This window comes from Lathyrus oleraceus, chromosome 3, assembly GCF_024323335.1.
Source record: "Lathyrus oleraceus cultivar Zhongwan6 chromosome 3, CAAS_Psat_ZW6_1.0, whole genome shotgun sequence".
Lineage (NCBI taxonomy): Eukaryota > Viridiplantae > Streptophyta > Magnoliopsida > Fabales > Fabaceae > Lathyrus > Lathyrus oleraceus.
The window spans coordinates 529,826,100-529,837,287 of record NC_066581.1 but is presented as its reverse complement, the minus strand read 5'-3'; the positions used below and the strand labels follow the sequence as shown (position 1 = coordinate 529,837,287).

General features: G+C 34.0%; 1 long non-coding RNA gene across 1 annotated transcript; it reads right to left on the bottom strand.

Moving 5' to 3' along the window:
• Positions 1-1,239: 1,239 nt before the first annotated feature.
• LOC127130306 (uncharacterized) lies at positions 1,240-2,815 on the bottom strand. The gene is made up of 2 exons (XR_007806439.1): positions 2,356-2,815; positions 1,240-1,537 (listed from the first exon to the last, which is right to left on the bottom strand). It is a non-coding gene; the product is annotated as an uncharacterized LOC127130306 (long non-coding RNA).
• Positions 2,816-11,188: the final 8,373 nt, after the last annotated feature.

Here is an 11,188-nt window from a genome sequence, read left to right as displayed (position 1 = left end):
TTTGTCGACCAAGGGAAGATCACTCCAAGAATTGATCAATCTAAAACAAGTTTCCAAACATCATTTGATTAGGATAAGTTGATCAAGGGAGAACTATCTCAAGACCCTATCAACCAGAGGCAGATCACCTAGAGGCTTTGTTGATTAAGGGAAAATCTCTCCAAAGATCATTCGATTAGAAGTAAACATCTCAAAGGGGTGGTCTTTCAAGGACAGATGTTTTCAAGGCTCATATTGGGGCAAGCTACCTCAAATGCACAGTAAAAATATCTACAAAGATTAGTTAATCAAAAGTAAACCACTCCAAGAGTCAGTTGGTCAAGGACAAATCTTTTCAAAAGCTCACACTAGGGCAAGCCACATTGATACCTCAGTGAAGCCCAGTCTCCAAAGGCCGGTAAATCCAAAGTAAACTGTTCCAAGAGCCGTTTAATTAGGGGAAGATCACTACAAGATTCAAACATTGGGGAAAGTCACCTAAAGGTCATGGCAAGCTGCTTATAGACTCCTTTCGAGGTGAAATCTTTTAAACACCCATGAGATTGAGACGAGATGAGCCACAAAGGGGAAAACCCTCTCTATGCTGTTAAGTTGCTCAAGCAAACTCCATCGTACAACAGCAGTTGTTGAGTTTTAAAAAAGTGCTAGGGGATTATGCTAGCACCCCATCCTATAACCTTTGCCTTTTGACAGGCCAGAAGCCTTGCTGCCAAAGAGCTCTTACATAAATTATCTACCAAATGGGCCTTTTGAAAACCTGCAGATCATTGCATAAATCAGTCTCACGCATTAATAATCATATCCATTTGTTCTAGCATCAAGCCATGCATCTCATCTCATTCATCGGGAATATCTCCATAACATGAATATGATATCATCAAAAAGCCTTGTAACACAAGCATGAAAGATCAAAACATCAAAACATCAAAAAATTCTTAAACACATAAAGAAAAAATAACAACCTAAGAGAAAATTCTTTGTCTTATTGTAATGGTTAATCATCAGAAAACAGCTTATGTCACGCCATGTATCAGCAGTACGCACTTGTGATAGTAAGAAGAAGAATTTTCTCATTTTTCACTCAACTCACTCTCTTAACTGGTTTCTTCTAAGTGTTTTTCTCTAGAAAATGATGAACTTATTTTCTTCCTTTAAGAACTTCTTTTATAGTTGCTTCAGCTGGGGTTTATGCAAAATTTCTTGGTTCACGGGCTTGAGAATAAATCAAATCAGACCAAAAAAAGCAAAGTTCCCTCCATTTCTTCTCATTGGTACAACATTGGAATCAAGTACAAACAATAATGGGAGACAAAGTGGCGTTATCCTTTTTGTTGCATGACACACTTAGTGGTTCTACTACATACTGAATTTATGTCTTCTAGCGCCTTGTTTTTATCCTTTCAAATTAGCTCTCCTACCAACGTAGATTGTTATCACGTGTGCCCTAGGAATACAATTGTTGCTTCTCCTTTTCTCCCAACTTCTTCCAATCTTCTTCTTCCCTCTGAGTACAAGTTGTTGTCCTAGAATGTCGTGCCTGACCATCATAACTAAACTTTCAAAAGAAACAAACACATAAAAATTACAAAAGAGAGCACCTATTGTGTTCATTAAAATTACCCTAAAAATAGCAAAATGCAAATAATTTAATTACTGAATGGTAAAACAAATGACATTAACCAAGTATAAGGACTTGTAATAACTTACAAAATGTGGGTTATCAGGAGCCCATGTCAATTATGTTATCTTTCAAATTCTAATAGAACATCCCCAAAGTGAGATTGTAAAAGTGTATCTTTCAAATCCATGCGAGATATCTCCTTCCTCGTATTTTGTTTTGAGGATCCGAATGATAAAAGTGTATCATTATGTCTTACAAACTTTGTGCCCAAAAATCAACTTAATCCAATGGTCAATGAATTCAGAATTGCTAATTGTCTGAAACTAGTTAATTCAGAATTGTTAATTGTCTAAAACTAGTTAAAGCAAAACAATAATTCCTAACCTAATCTTCAAGTTGCTCTTTTTCTCTCCCTCTCCTTGTACTTCTCTCAAATAAATTCCTTCTTCAACCTCTACGATTTAGTCATGTCTTGATTATACTATAAACCTTTATTCATTTTTAGCATTATTAACTTACAATATCAAAGTGAGACTTTAGAAGGTTTAAAAGAATCTCAACATCTTCAAGAATTAATGAATGATTTGGTAACAAAAAGTATTAAAGCAATATAATGCAAAGACGCAAAGTGTATTATAGAAGTAACCTTTGCAATTCATCATAAATATAGAAATACAATACAAGGAAGAAAAAGTAAAGAATTTGAAGATTGAAATATGGAAACCATTACTCACAATAAATGTCATCATTATGTACAGTAAGGATAATTTCTGTTTCTATGATCACAGTTCCTTCCTTGTTTAATCAACTGAGGACTGCTAAGACATGAACTTGAAGCTTGCAGATTATTTGGTTGACAAAAAGGTGATTGTTGACCGGAATTAGAAGTTGGTTGAGATATTTGAAAATTATTACTCGCAAGCATTCTGCTTGATCGTCTTTGATCGATGAAAAAGTCGATTTCATCGGCAGTGAAGTCCTATGTATCTGTGATCTTGAGTACTGTTGTTGATATCCTTGGAATCCACTGCAGCAGCAAAATTGTTATGGTTTGGTGTGATGAATGCTGCCACCAGTGCTGCAAGAAAAGAGTGAGAAAGGAATCCTTTCATTTCTTCAAAAGCAAAAATGAAATTCTTTGTGCTAATTCAATTATTGTTCATTGTATATAAACAAGAGTAAAGACAACATGAAATTAATATACTAATTGTTCTTTCACTCACTCTCTTGTACCAAACAAATTGGCACTATTAAGAACACTTGTCTTGCTTTCAATTATTAATTTGATCGATTATTTATGTAATTTGATAAATGTTTACTAATATTATCCTTTGATTTAGTATAGTTTTTCTTAACAAATAAGTTAAAATTTTAAATTATTGATACATTTACTGCATTATCTAAATATATATATATATATATATATATATATATATATATATATATATATATATATATATATATATATATATATATATATATACACACGTTGTATATATAAATTTAATATTATTTTAATATTAGGTAAACTCAACGATTTTACGTTTTAATTTTATGTTTCGATTATGCTTAGTCATAACGAGTCAAAGTAAAAATTCGATTTTTACGACCTTTGGTTTTCCAACTTAGTTAATCAACATAATGCACAAAATGTAAAACTCAGTTTAGAAAATACCCTAATCAAACACCTGAAAATACAAACTATTGAGAGAAATACCTTCAAGGTGACGGTAACGATGGAGAAGAAAGTGAACAGCGACGGTGGACGCAGATAACTCAGTGAACGTGAACGCAGCAGCAGAAAAAGGCGACGGCGACGACAACGGTGAGGGAGGGAGAACGAACGGAGGACGAGAGTAATCGCAGTAGAGAGTAATCGCAGTAGAGAGAAAACCCAGTTACGTAAACGAAATAGCATATAGCGAGGGAAAATAAAGAGACATGCAGTATATGTTATAATTTTAATGTTTACTAAAGGGGACCTTAGAAGGCGCTTGTGTAAAAAAAGCGCCCTCTAAAGGGGGCCTAAGAGGGCGCTTCTAAAAGCGCTCTCTAAGGCTTTCCAAAAGCGCCTAATAAACTGGAAATGTACATGGACTTAGAGAGCGCTTTTTTAAAAGCGCCCTCTAAGTGTACCCTTAGAGGGCGCTTTCATAAACGCGCCCTCTATTGGTGTCCCTCCATTTCCTCATTATTTTTTCACTTCACTTTAGGGGACGCTTTGTTACAAAAGTGCCCTCTAAAGTGCGCTGTCTATTCCAGTTGTTCGCTCCTTATTTTTTCTCTTCACTTTAGAGTGCACTTTTGTAATAAAGCGCCCTCTAAGGTGCGCTGTCTATTCCAGTTTTTGGCGTATTGAACCAAGAAGGAAAACTCTTTTCCACTAGGAGGAGGAATTCTCGAAGCTCGAATCTACAATGCCCTTTATAGAAAACATAATAGAAATATGATAAACTCGGAAACATATAGTGTATTGTGACTCAATTTATATGTGATTTAGTGTCGTTTTTATGTCTTTTGTAGTATTATGGAGGTAGTGTATTTCTATTTCAGGTACTTAGTGGTTGGAAGCTTCCGCACGAAAAAATAGTGAAACGGGGAGACAAAAATAATATTTATGTTGTCATAACGATCACCTTGACTATCATGACGGACGTAACCCATATGGGAGGTCAACCCGACACCAAAAGTCATAGAAATGAAGTTTTTCCTGAGCCAGATGACCGAGAACCCGTCAGCCAAGTGACGATCGTCATCAGCAATGGCGGGCGGAACGCCATGGTCGTGAGCCCGTCATGACTCTGCAACCCAGAAAATTCGCCCTCAACGCAGGACTCAAGGTCTCCACTTCACCCATAACCTTAGACACGTTTTAATAACTTCCAGTACGAATCTACACTATAAATAGGCCTTTTAGGACTCAGATTTGCGCATCCAAACTTTGCACGAGCCATAGAATTCATTTTATAAAACCAATTATTTTTTCATATTGAGTAATATTGTAATTTTAATTTTAAGTTTGGAGCATTGCTAGTTTAATTTCCTACGCTTTTGAAGTTGTTATTGTTGCTGTTAGTGATATCAATCCTGCCGGCATAATTTTTATATTTTTAGTTTCTGTACAAGATTTAAGTCCCCCTTTAAAGAAATTTATTATTATATTAAAGTTTATTATCCAGGTTCCATTCCTTTTTGCTTTTCCTTTTTCTTCTACTCTACCATGCAAACTTTATTTAATGTCTATTACTTTTATTATGAATATGCATGTTTTTATCAAATCATGGATGTTTAGTATTTCTACCATGTCAGCTTAAATCAGCTGAGTCTGAAATGCAATGACCGTCGTTTCAACGGTGCTCTAATAAGTTGTAAATTTAATGTTTATAGTGAGAATTATTTTTATGTCTAAAAATTTATGATTTTATAATTAAAGTTTTCTGTAAAAGCATAAACATAGTGATATTGCATTGAACTCGAAAGAGTGAAACCTGTATCTAACTGTAGGAAAACTTAGGAAATAATTATAAACACTACGAAATCACTTTTGTATTAATTTAGATAAATCAAGTTTTCAAAAAGGTGACTTTAAGAGTATAAGCGGATACGCGAAAGCGGTCGTTTAAATGTTAAAAATAGATACTAGACAGGTGAAAACGGACAACGCCTTTAAATTAATTTTTTATACTAAAATCAACTTTTTAATTAAATAAAAGTGAGTATTTTTCAAAAAGGAATTTTGCATTATAAAACATTGGATATGCGAAAGCGGGCAGTTAGATTACAGAATCAAAATCTAGTACCTGTCATGCGAAAGAGGACGATACCTTCAACTTAATCTTTTTTTCTACAAGAAAATATTTTCTCATTGTAAATATAAGCAACGATTTTGTGAGTACCAATGGTCGACAAGAACTGCATTTCGATCTCTCGTTAGTATCATTAATTTAATATCAACTTATTTTTCTATTTCACGAACAAAAACCATTCACATCCCCTTAGATAAACAAACATAATGTTAGCTAAGATTTTCGACAGAAGGGAAAATCTCAGCATCAGCATAAGTCAAGGGCAATGAAATGTTTGATGGCGTGTACATGGTAGAAGTCTCCAATAGAGAAAAATGGGACTTAGTATTTCTTGAAATGCGTTTGGAAGATATTTCGATAGCAACATTTCGACAGCAGCAAACGCGTCGAAGTGACGGTTATCTGAGCAAATAATTGTCGGTGAATCCCTCTTTGAGGCTTGGGAGAGATACAAGGACATGATGAGACTTTGTCCACATCATGGCCTGGAAAAATGGTTAATAATCCACACGTCTTATAATAGTCTTCTCTATAATACGAGAATGATTGTTGATGTTGCGGAAGGAGGAGCTCTAATGGATAAGCCCTTCCAAGATGCCTACCAACTCATAAAGAATATGGCCTAGAACCATTATCAATGGGGAAGTGAACACGTTGCGTTGAAAAGGCACATCCAAAAGGTGGTATGTATGAGGTGAGAAGTTTCGATCACATGAACACTAAAGTAGATAGTCTCATTCAAAAGATCGACAACTAGACCATTACCCCTCCAGCTACCATTCCAGCATCCATGAACAATTTTCATAATCAACATAGTTTTTAGCTAAATGATCACACTATCATTATGCACCAGATCGAATCATCACTAAGATCATTTTCAATACAACAAAGTCATTCCCTATTAATTTGTACATTTACACCAAACATCTGAACATGATTGCGTGAAAAAAATACCTTAAAAGACAAAGTTTGAAGCTCTAGCACTCTCCAAACAAGAATAAAACAAGAAATCACTAGATCCCCAATTCATCCAAGTTAACTATTACATAGCTTTGCAATAAACAAAGCCATATTTTATACCAATTGAAGTTTAGAAGACACCATGAAAATAAGCCCTAACTACCACCAATCCATTGCATAGTTGCATTTCCATGATATTAAACAACAATGAAATTAGAGTTCTGCCATTTTTGTGTTCAAACTCATAGCAAAAGATATTATTAACTGCTCCACCGAGATGATATAAGAAAAAGAAGAACACAAAAGGAAACTCACAAGAGCAAGATGAATGTAATTAGAATAAATATTATAACACCCCAATTTTATTAATGGTATTATTTTGAATTATTGATGATTTATGATGATTTTCGGTGTTTTATTTAATTGTAATTATGTGTAATTTATTTAGTTATTATGGTTTAACTAAATAAATATGTGTTGGAGGGTGTATGATTACCATCATGGAATGTAGGGAGAAAACTAGATTAAATCTAGAATATTAGTATTTTAATATTTAAATAATAGTAATTCATTTGATTTATTTAATTATAATGAGAAAATAGAGACTTTGGATAAAAAAAATAAAATTATGAGAAGTGGAAAGGAGGAAGGAGTAAGAGAGATAAGGGTTGAGTCAAGTTCATAATTTTGAGAAGTTTAACCCTAAGTATTAGTTTATGAGATGAACCTAAGATTATGAGCTTTTTGGATCGGTACGTAGAATTTGGAGATAAAAGGGAAGGAGGTAAAGAGGGAGAGCAAGGGCTTGAAACTTTAGGAAGGAAGAACATATAAAAATCAGAATTTTCTGCTAAGGATTCAGGTAAGGGTGAGAAATTATTTCAATAATAAGGGGTATGGTGAAAGGGGAGAATGGAGGAACCCTTAACCTCCATAGTATTGGATGTTCTAATCTCAATTCAGATTTCCGTGTTATAAATGTTGTTGTATGATATAATTTATATGAAATTCGTGTACGTTATGTATGCATATATTTTGTTTTGATGATGCTGATGATATTATATCATTGATTGATGTTTGAAGGTTGTGACCCTAAATGTGTTAATATTGATTTAGAAATGATGAACATGATGATATGGATGCAATATGTTGTTGATTCATGAACCCAGAGAGTAAATGATGAGTTAGGAAGCTATAACAATAAGAAATTGGATGTATTTGATGGATTTTAGTAGCATAAGTTTTTGGCACATGAGGGAGTGTTTGGATGGTTTAAAAATTTATTTTTGGAAAATTAATGTAGTATATGTCGGCGTATGAAGGTCATGTAACGACCTGTATAGGTCATAAGTCGACACATGCAATCAGCACATCTAACAGAACGTTATAAGCTTTAAAAATGAGTATATGAGTTGACATGTAGATGTTGTGTGCCGACTTGTATAGGTCATGAGCAGACCTGTAGATGTTATGTGTCGACATGTATAGGTCATCAGCTAACTTGTACGAGTCATGTGTTTACACATAACTGTCAGACTGTTATTTTGCACTTTTCGACAATTTTGGCAATAACTTTTGAGCCGTATACCCAAATGACGTGATGTTTGAGTATTATTCATATGCCTACTATGTTGGTGAAGTTTTTGTTCATATGTTCGGTTAATGAATTATTAACATATCCCGACGATTTTGATCACAACTTTCATTCTGTAAGTCCCATTTTGATATTGTTTGAAGCGTTAGAAAGATAATGCTCAAATCTATAACATGGTAGTGATTGGTGAGATATTTGAATATTATTCAGGTGCCTAATTTGTCGATAAATGTATTGGTTTATATGTTTGGTTGATGAATCGTTGCATCGTTGTAATATCGTGGTGTGATAATGATGTTGTTATGTTGATGATGTTATCATAATGATGTTAAGGTGTTGATGAGTTATTGATGTTTGTTAACGTTATTTATGTGGTAACATTAGATGATTGTTTTATGATGAATGATGTGATGCATAAATGGTGAGATGTGCATGGGGATTCTTTTGGTGAACCTTGTGGTGATATTGCATGTTGTTGGGAGTCATGCATCATGGTGTATGAGCTTTTGTCCAGTTTTGGTATGCTTTGGTCCGGTGGTATGGATCAGGAGCGAGTAGCCGATTTTTGGTATAAATTGGTGAAGCGTTACCTATGATGATGGTAACGAGTTTTGGTGAGTCTTGATCCTATGGTGATGGATCGGGTGCATGTAGCTAATTCCTATTATGGGAGATTAGTCAAGAGTTAATGGTAGCGATTTGGTGTTCTCCGGTTCCAAGAGGAAATTTGATCATATCATGGAGATCGAGGAGTGAAATAAACCTGAGTGTTGATATTTGGTACGACATGCATGTCGAGTCGGTGTTGAGTATATTGCATAAGTGTTGCATTTGTATTGATTGTTGTTCATATGTTGTCCTGTATGATGTTGATGATGATTTGGGTGTGAGAATGTGATATGTTGTTATGCATGATTATGTAGATGTTGTACTTTATTCTTCATTCTATATTGTTTATTATTGAAATGAATTTTCACCACTTCTATTTGAATGTTGCCTTTACATGGGCATTGTGCAGATACTCAGAAGTAGATTTCCCGAAAGTAAGTGGAAGCTAGCTCCTGGAGTTACTTCTTAGTTTATCGTTTAATTAAAAGTGTCTTGCGCTGATTATGCAACACAGGGTTGAGAATACTTGTTTAGATTTTTATGTCATATTTATGTTGAAGTATTATAACTGATGTGGTTGTTGAGATAATTTATATAACTCTTTTGTTGCGTTATGAAAGTTGAAATTATTATATTTTAATTGATTTGATAATGATTTTGCTGCGATGATACTTTAAAATGGAAGTGAACATGCGATAAAGGGTTTAATGTGAATTGATTTTGATATTTGTGACACCCTTGTGGTTGTAAGTTTAATTGAATTATGCGATAATTTTATGTGGCATTTAGAAGGGTGTTACAAATATCATCCTCATTAGCATCGTAATCCACTTCCAATATCTTGTAACAATATTGCACATCACAAATTAGTAACAAAAACAAACCCTAAATTGAAGAATTATTCATGAAAAAAAAAACCTAAGTAAGGGTGAGGGTTTGGGAACCTTGGGTTTGGAGAGAGCTGAGAAGAAATCGAAATTGAGATAGGAATTAGGGTCACACAACACACCACACACAAACGAGAGGGAGTTGAGCTTCAGCGACATCATGTATTGTTTAAACTTCGAGGTCACACAAAGTAGCCCTGGTGTTTCTATTATTTTTTGTCCTGTAAATATTTTTTTATTTTCTTTTTTTAATTGAAAAAAATTAAAAGAGGGTGAAAAATTAAGCACCTTTGGTAAAAATTAAAGGTGTATGTTGATATATGGAAAGTTAACAAATGTTTTGATGGAAGAGAATAAAAAGCTTGTGGTTTATTAATGTGTTTAGATTAATTCATTTACACAACATCCACTTAAGAAATTTACACCCGTTATTCACTTAATTAATTACTAGGATTAATATTTTTGGTTATAAAATTAAATAATTTTTTCAGTCCATCTAAATTTACACCCGTTTTAACTTTAACGGAAAATAGAGATTTTGATTATAATAAGCACAGTCTAGTTATAATTACTGTTACATATTTTGGAAGGATGTCACGGATAGCCACTGGTAGAAGTTGTTGCATCAAGACATGACAATCATGAGATTTTAAGTCAATTAACTTGAGATCTTTCATTGATACAAGTTTCTTGATGTTTGAAGAGTAACCATACGGAACTTTGATACTATGCAAACACTCACAAAAACACTTATTTTCCTTTTTAGATAGAGTGTAACATGTCGGAGGCAAATATGATCTTTTTCCTCTATCTTCTGGAGTTAACCGTTGTCGTGTACCCATATTCACTATATCTAAACGGGATTTCTTATTGTATTTAGTCTTGCCTGGAATGTTTAAAAGTGTTCTTATCAAATTCTCACATGCATTTTTCTCAACATGCATCACATTAAGACAATGTCTTACATTGAGTATACACAACTATGGAAGATCAAAGAACACCAATCTCTTTTACCAAATATTTCTCTCAACGGGATCGTCCTTATTTTTTCCAAAGGTTTAGGAGCGCTTTCAAACTCCTGATCTCCGTTAAAAGCCTTTCGCAATCTACGAAAAGGATGATTGGGTTTTAGAAATTTCGGATGCCCAAGGTAAATGTTTTTTTTTCAAACTCAAGCTGGTGAAAACATGTATCATATTCACATATAGGACATGCTTTATGTCCTTTGACACTATATCTCGCTAAATGACCATATGCAGGAAAGTTGTTGATTGTGCAAAATAACATTGCACACATCTTAAACTTTTCACCAGAATATGCATCATCAACATCAACATATTTATCCCACAAAAGTTTTAAATCCTCAATTAACGGACTTAGATAATCATCTATGTCGTTTCCAGGTTGTCTTGGTCCAGAAGATACATTGTATACTTGCGCTTCATGCACAACCAAGGAGATACGTTGTAAATCGTGAGAAGAACAAACCACGAAAAATGGGTAGTACTCATATTACCAAAGGGGTTCATTCCATCAATGGCAAGCCCAAGCGTAAGGTTTCTTGGCTCAAGGCCAAAATCCAAAAATAATGAATCAATTTTCTTCCATTCCAAAGAATCAGTTACATGACGAATGTTTTCATCACATTTTCTTTCATCTGCATGCCATCTAATATTTTTTGCATCATTCGCATTAGAAAAAAGGCTCTTTA